This window comes from Schistocerca piceifrons, chromosome 2, assembly GCF_021461385.2.
Source record: "Schistocerca piceifrons isolate TAMUIC-IGC-003096 chromosome 2, iqSchPice1.1, whole genome shotgun sequence".
NCBI classification, from domain to species: domain Eukaryota; kingdom Metazoa; phylum Arthropoda; class Insecta; order Orthoptera; family Acrididae; genus Schistocerca; species Schistocerca piceifrons.
The window spans coordinates 219,344,668-219,356,998 of NC_060139.1; positions in this window are offsets into that span (position 1 = coordinate 219,344,668).

Sequence of the window (12,331 nt, forward strand, 5' to 3'; positions counted from 1 at the left end):
CTCAGACAGAGATAAAATGCACGCCGGTATGCCGTCACATTTCTGACGGCAAAAATACCGCAACGTATGTTCGAAGACATTGCCATTTGCCGGCCGGAGTGACCGAGCGGTTCTGGGCGCTACAGTCGAGCTACCCTCAGTGGTGGCTAGAAAGAACTGCAGAACGTACTGAATGACGTGAATAGTCGACTGAGAACAGAATGTGGATTAAGAATAACGCGAAAACAGAGGAAAGTAAGGAGGATTAGCCGGGGTGGCCGAGCGGTTCTAGGCGCTACAGTCTGGAACCGTGCCACCGCTACAGTCGCAGGTTCGAATCCTGCCTCGGGCATGGATGTGTGTGGTGTCCTTAGGTTACTTAGGTTTAAGTAGTTCTAAGTTCTAGGGGACTGATGACCTCAGAAGTTAAGTCCCATAGTGCTCAGAGCCATTTGAACATTGCCATTTACTTGGCAACACTACTGCGAACGCTCGACTCACTGTTGTCAGTGTTTGTGGTGTTACTGCATCTACATCTACGTCTACATCTACATCTACATGATTACTCTACAATTCACATTTAAGTGCTTGGCAGAGGGTTCATCGAACCACGATCATACTATCTCTCTACCATTCCACTCCCGAACAGCGCGCGGGAAAAACGAACACCTAAACCTTTCTGTTCGAGCACTGATTTCTCTTATTTTATTTTGATGATCATTCATACCTATGTAGGTTGGGCTCAACAAAATATTTTCGCATTCGGAAGAGAAAGTTGGTAACTGAAATTTCGTAAATAGATCTCGCCGCGACGAAAAACGTCTTTGCTTTAATGACTTCCATCCCAACTCGCGTATCATATCTGCCACACTCTCTCCCCTATTACGTGATAATAGAAAACGAACTGCCCTTTTTTGCACCCTTTCGATGTCCTCCGTCAATCCCACCTGCGCATGCAGCAATAATACGGGCTTTCATGTTGGTCTATTGTGGTCTGAAACTTTTGATACGCCACATTTTTCACGCGTCCCCTCTGAAAAAAAAGTCCATGGGTATGAGATCCGGCGACCGCACTTGGAAGCATCTGAACAGGACTGCCCCGTCCTATCCATCCATTTAGAAATTGTTGATTTAATACACTGACCGGTACTGTTCCGTAGTGTGTTATTACTTTCGACCCGTGAAGATTTCATAGCTGAAATACGCCGAGAAAGCCTGCAATCGCATATAAGACACCTCTACGGGGAGGATATACAGCGCAGCTACAAGACGACGCCACTCGGCTGATAACCTGTGAACATTTCACAGCTGAAATACGCCGAGAAAGCCTGTAGTCGCACGTAAGTTTGTTGTAAAAATAATATTTGCTTACGTTTTAGAATGTCTCATAGTACTTCTGCCGCGTGGGATTAGCCGAGCGGTCTGAGGCGCTGCAGTCATGAACTGTGCGGCTGGTCCCGGCGGAGGTTCGAGTAATCCCTCGGGCATGGGTGTGTGTGTTTGTCCTTAGGATAATTTAGGTTAAGTAGTGTGTAAGCTTACGGACTGATGACCTTAGCAGTTAAGTCCCATAAGACTTCACACACATTTGAACATTTTTTTGTCTCATAGTATTTACTTTCAGGAGCTCCTGCCTTACGTTCATACCTGCGAAATTTGTTTTTGGATATGTGTTGTTGTCCCAGAGATATCTGGACTGAAATGTCTAAATGGGCCAGTGAGTTTTTTATATACCATATTGTGGGAGACAGAGAACAGAACTCCCAATTCATCCTGTATATCGATATCTATTTGATTTTTTCAACATGAAAAAAATAATTGCACATTCCTACACCAATGTAACTTTTTATGCCGAAACTGGACGGGTCTCGAAGAGATGAACTCCTTGACACTTCATTTACATAGTTAGCAGCAGCTGTAAGTGAAATATTTCAATTATTCCTCATATCACTAACTAAATTTTTCTTAATTATATTGATTACTTTCAAGCAATTAGGTTTTTCGTTTTTTATTGCAAAACTACACATCACGCTCGTGAACCCGGTAACCCTATTTTTCCATTTCCTACTTTCCTTTTGATTATGAATATTCGGACAATACTTTTTCCCTGATATCACCAATTCTTTATCTTAATTACCCTGACTAGTTTCAAGCAATGGAAGCCCTCATTGCAAAGAAAACTAGACCTCACGCTGGTAATTCTATACCGCATTTTTCAATTTCTGACTTCGTCTGGCTATGAAAGTGCGCACAAAAATCTATTGTGTAATTTCTAGGGATTCTCGTTTCCGCCCCCACTCGACCGTGCGACCCAAGATGGGACTCTCTTATTGAAGATAGCCGAGTGTGGTCGTTTTCAGACGACGGCGAGAAGAGCCCTGTCAAAGAGTCGCGCCGCACAGTTGGCAGCGGCAGATGCGCACAGACACGCGATCGGAGTGGCGGCGGCGGCGGCGGCGTGTAATTTGGTCGACACATGGGAGCGCAGGGTGGCGGGCTGCGCCGTGCCGTGCGCCGTGTCCCTAATGCGTCGCCCGCCTTTTTGTCTCTGGCGGCCGGACATCTGTTGCTGCTGGCCGCCTGCCGACACCCTGTCACTCGAGAACCTCTTTACTCCGACACGAAACAATGCTTCAAGAGCAGATAGGTCGACTACATACACTAACAAACAAAACTACAGTTTACTAGTCTTAGTACACTACATAAATGACGAAGTAAATGGCAGTACTATCGGTAATATTGATAGCACTGGTAGGGATAGAAACATAAATGAATGTGTAAGAGAGAAACTGGAAGCTGACAAATTCACCTTGTTCTTCTTTTCTGTTCGTTTTGCACAGGTTAGAACCATACATCATTCAGTGTTAGTTCAAAAAAAGAAATGGTTCAAATGGCTCTTAGCACTATGGGACTTAAATTCTGAGGTCATCAGTCCCCTAGAACTTAGAACTACTTAAACCTAACTAACCTAAGGACATCACACACATCCATGCCCGAGGCAGGATTCGAACCTGCGACCGTAGCGGTCTCGCTGTTCCAGACTGTAGCACCTAGAATCGCTCGGCCACTTCGGCCGGCAAGTTAGTTCGTTGTGTTCTTTATATACTTAGAGAATATAAACTGCATTTCATTTGTAACAAAAATTAGTTTGCCGTATAACGCCTTTATGTAAACTGTACTTGCAACGAAAGCACCTGCATTGGTTACATAAAAGCGAAGGAGTTATGCGGTCAACTAATTTTTGTTAGAAATGAAATGCAGTTTATATTCTCCAAGTACATAAAGAACACAACGAATTAACACTGAATGATGTTTGGTTCTAACTTGTGCAAAACAAACAGAAAAAAAGAACAGTGTAAATTTGTCAGCTTCCAGTTTCTCTCTTACACATTCATGTATGTTTCTTTCCCTACCACTGCTTTCAATATTTCCGATAGTGCTGCCGTTTACTTCATCATTTACTACTAAACTGTAGCTTTGATAGAGCGCAAACCTAGTTAAACCGTAATCTTCTTTCCTTGTTTATCATTTTATTTACTCGACCTATTTGCTCTTGCATTTCGGAGCATTGTTTCGCGTCTAAGTGGTCCTCCAGTGACTGTGGGTCGGCAGGCGGCCAGCAGGTGCTGGTATTCAATATGGTGTATACCACCCTTAGCCTTCATGACAGCTTCCACTCTCGCAGGCATATGTTCATTCAGGTGCTGGATGGTTTCTTGGGAAACGCCAGCCCATTCTTCACGGAGTGCTGCACTGAGGAGAAAGTATCGATGTCGGTCGGTGAGGCCTGGCACGAAGTCGGCGTTCCAGAACGTCCCAAAGGTGTTCTATAGGATTCAGATGACGACTCTGTGCAGGCCAGTCCATTACAGGGATGTTATTGTCGTGCAACCACACTGCCACAGGCCGAGCATTATGAACAGGTTCTCGATCGTGTCGAAAGATGCAGTCGCCATCCCCGGATTGTTCTTCAACAGCGGAAAGCAAGAAGGTGCTTAAAAAGAACAATGTAGGCCTGAGTTGTGATAAAGAATGTCGTATGACGACGGCCTCCCGTCGGGTAGACCGTTTGCCTGGTGGAAGTCTTTGGACTTGTTGCTACTTCGGCGACTAGCACGTCGATGGGGATGAAATGATGAAGAGTAGGACAACACAACACCCAGTCCCTGAGCGAAGAAAATTTCTTACCCAGCCGGGAATCGAACCCGCGCCCTTAGGATTGACATTCTGTCGCGCTGACCACTCTGCTACCGGGGGCGGACTGTGCCGTGATAGTGCCACGCTAAACAACAAGGGGTGCAAGTCCCCTCCACGGAAAAAACAACCACACCGTAACACCACCGCCACCGAATTTTACTGTTGGCACTACACACGCTGGCAGATGACGTTCACCGGGCATTCGCCATACCCACACCCTGTCATCGAACCGCCACATCGCGTACCGTGATTCGTCACTCCACACAACGTTTTCCCACTCTTCAATCGTACAATGTTTACGCTCCTTATACCAAAAAAGGGTTCAAATGGCTCTGAGCACTATGCGACTTAACTTCTGAGGTCATCAGTCGCCTAGAACTTAGAACTAATTAAACCTAACTAACCTAAGGACATCACACACATCCATGCCCAAGGCAGGATTCGAACCTGCGACCGTAGCGGAAGCTCGGCTCCAGACTATAGCGCCTAGAACCGCACGGCCACTCCGGTCGGCTCCTTATACCAAGCGAGGCATTTACCGGCGTGATGTGAGGCTTATGAGCAGCCTCTCGACCATGAAATCCAAGTTTTCTGAACTCACGCATAACTGCCATAGTACCTGCAGTGGATCTTGATGCAGTACGGAATTCCTGTGTGATGGTCTGGGTAGATGTCTGCCTACTACACATTACGACTCTCATGAACTGTCGGCGGTCTGTAAACTAAGTTCACATGCATAAACATTACACACACACACACACACACACACACACACATAAAGTTATTTCCTACTCCACAGAACTTTCTTGTCATGATCAAATCCAAGAGTTTCCTTTTATTGTTAATGACTGTGGAATTTGTTTATGAATAACAGAAATATTGTTTTATCTACGTTCGACGAAGTAATGAAGCATTGTTGGTTATGTCTTTCTTTTGCGTTTTTTCATTTTATCTTTCTGTTGGGGAAATTATGTTTCCTAGCGTTATACGCTAAACCTGTACTGTTTACTTTTCTTTTACTACAACACCCATCTGTATCGCATCACACATCAATAACTTTCAAATAAAACGTTAATTAAACACTGACATTTTCAGTTTCGCTGTAAATACTGACCAAAGCTACTAGGAAAACTACCACAGCCCACGCTTGATTATGATAGTCTACATTAGCCTACAGTTGCTTTACAACTCTACGTTTAACTGTCCATCCATGTCTTGGGTACCACACATTGTATAAGTATTTATGGTAATGCTAAGAAGCGATATGATAAACACAGTAGGCAAAATGAAACCGGCCCGATCGAGTCACTCGACCAGTGTTCTCTGGTGTTCAATCTCTTTTAGGATAGTTGTGGCTTTTACTCGTTACAGAGCGCCATTTTGTCACAAAGCATTGCGTTGTAGACTTTGCTGAATGTTTCGCGAAAACACTTCGAGTCATTAAACTCTTGAGCAAACAGTTCCATGCACGTCTTCCATGAATTGTGTTTCGCTAACACTCGACACCAAAAACGTGCTGTTTTGTCGTGAGCACCGTTTTGTGTTGCACTGCACTGGTCACTAAACGCCTCTGCTCGTCTCAGAACATCAACGACGCAGCGAAGGATTATGCGCGAGATACGCATCCACAAAAAGTGACATCAAGTGACTGCTGCATCTAAATCAAAGATCCCAGCATTTTCTGTGGTGGGAAGTTCTCCTTTTCACTAACGTTCACTAACAAGAGTTAGTTACGCATCAGACTAACAAATATTTTCCGAGTCAGTTTTATTATGACCCTCTCGTAGGACTGTCACGTAAAATCAGGGAAGGACTGAATTTATTGTAAGAGTTCTGGGACAGTTCAGTGCATCTGTAAAGGAAATCGTACACAAGATACTAATTCCAGGGTAGGGTAAGTGAGAATAAGCTCCGAGTGGGTAAAACGCGAACCAGGCTTCTGAATAGACTGTCTTCGATTCAGGAGTTGACCACAAGGTGGCAGGTTCATCTTATTGTAACTTATTGTTCCATGAAAGTTCGTCCTAGCAGATCGCTCCAGAGTCGAGAAAATGATGTAACTCTGTTTTTTGCTGCTTACATGTAACTTTCCTGATATTTTACTTAAACACTGACATTTTACTCGTGCATAAGTTCGTAGCGTTTTCGTTTTGCAAGTTGCTATTCCGACTGCTATGGGTTTATTTATCGGTTGTCATTTCTTATTTGTATTTCACTGTTGCTACTTCAGTTTGCATATTGTCAGTTTGTTATTTGGAGATTGTGAGTGGAGCTGTGGACGTTAGAAAATGGAGGGTAAAGTGAGAAATTTGAACGTTTCCGACACATTCTCCTGTCTGAGTTCAGTAGAGAGGTGACAGCAGCCACAAACATTTGCGCAGTGAATGGGGGCAAGCAGGGCACTAAAAGGCTTCCTTGTTGTAAGGAGAATAGTTTCGACATTAGTGACTCTCCACCTGCAGGAAAACCTTCGGAGTTTGATGAAGATCGGTTAAATGCATTAATCCACAATGATCAGTGTACTCGAGAACTGGTAAATGTGACGAACTGTGATCATTCGACCATAGAGCGACATTTACATGCAATAGGGAAGGTTCAAAAATTGGGAGTATGCTCTCAAAAATACCAAAAACCAACAGGTGGCCATGTATCTCTGCTTGCTCGTCTTCAATTGGCTCATGAATAACACCGACCCTTCCTAGCATGCATCGTTACTGGTGACAGTACGTTGTCTTTGTGCTAACATAAGAAAAAGAAAGGAATGGTTTAGCCCGAAAAAAGCAGCAGGTCCCCGTACAAAGACCTGTGTACATCCACAAAAGATAATAAGAGTCAGGAAGCGTTACTGTGTTTGATGTCCTCCCTCACGGTGCAACCATCAACTCTATATTGTGCAACCCTCAGAAAATTAAAGGAACAACCTCTGCGTATTCGTCGCCACAAAAATGGAAACGGACTTCTCCTTTTCCATGACTATACAAGGCCTCACGCAGGTCTGCGCACCAGGGAGAAGCTCAGAGAATTGATTTGAGTGTTCTTCCTCACCCACACTACAGACTAGATCTCGCACATTTCAACTTCCATCTGTCTGGCCCAACAAAACTTGAAGTATGCGGGAACCAGTACATGAACGTTGGGGTAGTTATTGATGCAGCGAGGCACTGGCTCCGGCGTCGACCAATAAAGTGGTACCATGCAGGCATATTGGGTCTTCCAGGAAGGTGTTGTAAGGCCGTCGCGTGGTGTTATGTAGTTAAAAGACCGTGAAATAATATTGTGTGTTGGAATCCTGAATAAAACCAACTTGCTTTCGGAAAAAAATGTGTTGCTTTACTTATTGATAGCCCCTCGAATATGCAGGGTGGCCCAAAAGTTACTGGACAGTTGGTTAAAAGGAAACAAAAGTAAAAGTACTACGGTACAGTCGGAAGTTTTAACCCACTGAGTTGTTATTACAAAATCGCGACACCTCGCCAAGTTGGCATGCAATTCAATGACAAACGAAACAGACACAATAATCAAACTATTGAAGTATTGAAAACGTGATCTGTGATACCTGTCTACAGCTGTAGTTTTCCGAATTGTCACGATGTTAACGAAACAAGAAAGGATTTTCGCGTTAAAAACATTTTATGAATGTGGTGCTACTGCGGTTGTTAATCAATGGGGAAGACACTTTAGGTCAAAACCACAAACAGTGTACGACATACGAGATAGATCTGAAGAACGTGGATTTCCTATGGATGCACCAACGTCTACCCGCCCAACCACAGTCACCGCTGAGGAAAATGAATTGCAGATATGTTTAGCTGTGACCCAAAGTCTGCGAAAATCAGTCGGACGATTAGCAACTGAGCTGGATTTATCACGAACCACAGTGCAAAGAATGATGCACAAACAGAAGTTTAAACTTTACATTCTACTTTTACGACATGGGTTACTTGAAGCTGGTCCATATCGACGTCTTCAGTTTTGTGAACTGGTGCTTGACCAACTGAAACGTGATCCTATTCTAATCAATAAAATTGTATGGCCTGACGACGAGCCGAGATTTAAGCCGACAAGTTAACAGACATAGCTGGATTGGTATACTGACAATCAAAATCTTTTGTCAGGACCACCACTAAATCAACCTAGTGTGAGTGTTTGTGAGGCAATATCATCATTTGGGGTACATGGACCAAATTTATTTGAAGAAGCAGTGACAAGAGACTGTTAGAACATGCAAGTTTTGTTTGAAAGTGTTGTTTGTACATAAATTCAACCTTTTATTTAAATCAGTTTCCAGAGTCCAGTAACTTCTGCGCCACCCTGTACATTTATACTACAGTTCTTAAAATACTTCATGCTGAAATCAACGGCAGTTGCTAACCACACAGTCGCAATTATCTTGCGAACCGCTCTTTTGCGGACTCAAATTTTCTAGAACGTTCCGCTTCTTTTATCAAATACTGTCACCCATGTCAGTCTTTGCTATTAATTTTGACGCGTCCTGCACAGATAAGTAGCCCAGGGATTGTGTCAGATATGTACAGAGTAGTTCACTGATCGTGACCGGGCCAAATATCTCACGAAATAAGCACCAAACGCAACTTGTCTAGCTTGAAGGGGGAAACCAGATGGCGCTATGGTTGGCTCGCTAGATAGCGCTGGCATAGGTCAAACGGATATCAAATGCGTTTTTTACATAGGAAACCCCTTTTTTTTACATATTCGTGTAGTACTTAAAGAAATATGAATGTTTTAGTTGGACCACTTTCTTCGCTTTGTGATAGATGGCGCTGTAACAGTCACAAACATATGGCTCACAATTTTAGACGAACAGATGGTAACAGGTAGGTTTTTTTAAATTAAAATACAGAACGTAGGTACATTTGAAGATTTTATTTCGGTTGTTCGAATGTGATACATGTACGTTTGTGAGCTTATCATTTCTGAGAACGCATGCTGTAACAGCGTGATTACCTATAAATACCACATTAATGCAATAAGTGCTCAAAATGATGTCCGCCAACCTCAATGCATTTGGCAATACGTGTAACGACATTCCTCTCAACAGGGAATAGTTCGCCTTCCGTAATGTTCGCACATGCATTGACAATGCCCTGACGCATGTTGTCAGGCGTTGTCGGTGCATCACGGTAGCAAATATCCTTCAACTTTTCACACAGAAAGAAATCCGGGGACGTCAGATCCGGTGAACGTGCGGGTCATGGTATGGTGCTTCGATGACCAATCCACCTGTCATGAAATATGCTATTCAATACAGCTTCAACCGCACGCGAGCTATGTGCCGGACATCCATCATGTTGGAAGTACATCGCCATTCTGTCATGCAGTGAAACATCTTGTAGTAACATCGTTAGAACATTACGTAGGAAATTAGCATACATTGCATCATTTAGATTGCCATCGATAAAATGGAGGCCAATTATCCTTCCTCCCATAATGCCGCACCATACATTAACCCGCCAAGGTCGCTGATGTTCCACCTGTTTGAGCCATCGTGGATTTCCCGTTGCCCAATAGTGCATATTGTGCCGGTTTACGTTATCGCTGTTGGTGAATGACGCTTCGTCGCTAAATAGAACGCGTGCAAAAAATTTGTCATCGTCCCGTAATTTTTGTGCCCAGTGGCATAACTGTACACGACGTTCAAAGTCGTCGTCATGCAATTCGTGGTGCATAGAAATATGGTACGGGTGCAATCGATGTTGATGTAGCATTCTCGTCATCGACGTTTTTGAGATTCACGATCCTCGCGCAGTTTGTCTGCTACTGATGTGCGGATTAGCCGCGACAGCAGCTAAAACACCTACTTGGGCATCATCATTTGTTGCAGGTCCTGGTTGACCTTTCACATGTGGCTGAACACTTCCTGTTTCCTTAGATAAGGTAACTATCCGGCGAATGGTCCGGACAATTGGATGATGTCGTCCAGGATAGCGAGCAGCATACATAGCACACGCCCGTTGGGATTTTGATCACAATAGCCATACATCAACACGATATCGACCTTTTCCGCAATTGGTAAACGGTCCATTTTAACACGGGTAATGTATCACGAAACAAATACCGTCCGCACTGGCGGAACGTTACGTGATACCACGTACTTATACGTTTGCGACTATTACAGCGCCATCTATTACAAAGCGAAAAAAGTGATCTAGCTAAAATATTCATATTTCTTTACGTACTACACGAATATGTAATAAAAAATGGGATTTCCTATTTAAAAAAACGCAGTTGATATCCGTTTGACCTATGGCAGCGCCATCTAACGGGACAACCATAGCGCCATCTGGTTTCCCCCTTCAAGCTAGACGAGTTTCGTTCTTGGTAGTTTTTTCGTTTGATGCTTATTTCGTGAGGCCTTTGGCCCGGTCACTATCAATGGACCACCCTGTGTAAGCAGACGAGGAGGAATCTTTTAATATCTTTGCTCCTCTCTCGACGTGCTACGCTTTCGAGAAATAGCACACGATCTTACGCCCGGTGGTTCTGCCAACCAAGGCCGGAAGTCACGTGTAAATAAGAAACACACTGGACAGATTCTGCAAAAAGATGTAATGATCTTGTGGGAATGTGATTCTTTTGTAGCACTGTACGACAGGCTATCTAATAATGGGCAGCTATAGTGACCAGTAGAACACCTATCCTTGGGTCTCAGTTTTTTTCTCAGTTCCATGAAGCGAGACATTAAGACACGTTCTAAAGCTAATAAGTGGCCAGATTCTGCAGCTGCCGGGAGAAGATGACCGCGGTGACGTATCCCTGGGAGAGGCTGCGTGAGCCGGGCGAGGCGTCGAACAAAAACCGCGGTAGTGCCCGCTCGATTAATGGAACTTCATTGCCGCCTGCGCGCCTAATGCCCGCGCCTCCTGCAAGAAGCTGCGCTATGGGAGGAAGCCGCCTCATAATGTCGCCCCACTGTCCAGGGCAGCAGATGTGACAGGCTCAGCTGCCGGCGCACCGATACTTGGTGAAGAATACGCTGAGGTGTAAGAGAATCATCAAGACGAGGCAACGCGCAAAGGAGTGGCATACTGAATTACTGAGGAATGATGAAGTGTGACTGAAGTTGTCTAGAGCCGTCGTAATGTGGACTCACCCACATATGATGAATGGTAGGAGCACGTAATGCTCGCATGAATGTTGTCGAAAATCTCGGCTTATCCATCCCTATTAAATAGGAAGCGAGGACCTCAGCCGGTAGGAATATTACGTTTTTCAACACTACAACGGTGACGAAGTCAATCGTCGAAAACGGTTGCCAATAAATTAATAATGAAATTATAGCTGATGGTAATGTTGAAAACTATAATAGTCTAATGGTTAGAATGGCTCTGAGCACTATGGGACTTAACTTCTGAGGTCATCAGTCTCCTAGAATTTAGAACTACTTAAGCCTAACTAACCTAAGGACATCACACACATCCATGCCCGAGGCAGGATTCGAACCTGCGACCGTAGCGGCCGAGCGGTTCCAGACTGTAGAGCCTAGAACCGCTCGGCCAACCGGGCCGGCTATAACAGTCGAAAATGATCGTTTTGGTGATCCTGGTCTTATGGTGTGCGCAGCCGTAACGTTGCATGGGCGTACTGACCATCACCACCGGTCGAATTTATTGAGACAGAGTGCTGCTCCCCAACGTGCGTCTTTTCAAGTGTGCGTTCGGCCCTGACTTCATTTTTATGAGTGACAATGCGCGACCACATCGAACGTCGCAAGGGGAGACGCTCTTGAAATGAATTTTTGGCGAAGGGACTAGCCTGCCCACTCCTTCACGTCGGTCCCATCGAGGAAGTTTTGGATACTTTGGAGAGACGTATTGCAGCACGTCCACATCCACCAGCGACCACCCAGCAGTTGTCAACCACGCTGGTGGAGCAAGAATTTCATACCAACCTTGTAACTAGGACGGAAGCACGTTGCAGGTCGTCTGTTGCCTTCCGTGATGATCACACACGCTATTAAGAGCTTTTCCAGTGTCCAGGAGACCATTACGGATCTCGGTCACTTGAGTGTAAGTATTTCTTTTGAATAAAAGCGTTACTTCTGTTCTTCTCATTGCGCAATTCCTTCAGTTACCACCTGAACTATTCCATACCTGCCCTTTTGTGTATGGTCCAAGGTTCAGCGACCTATGTTACT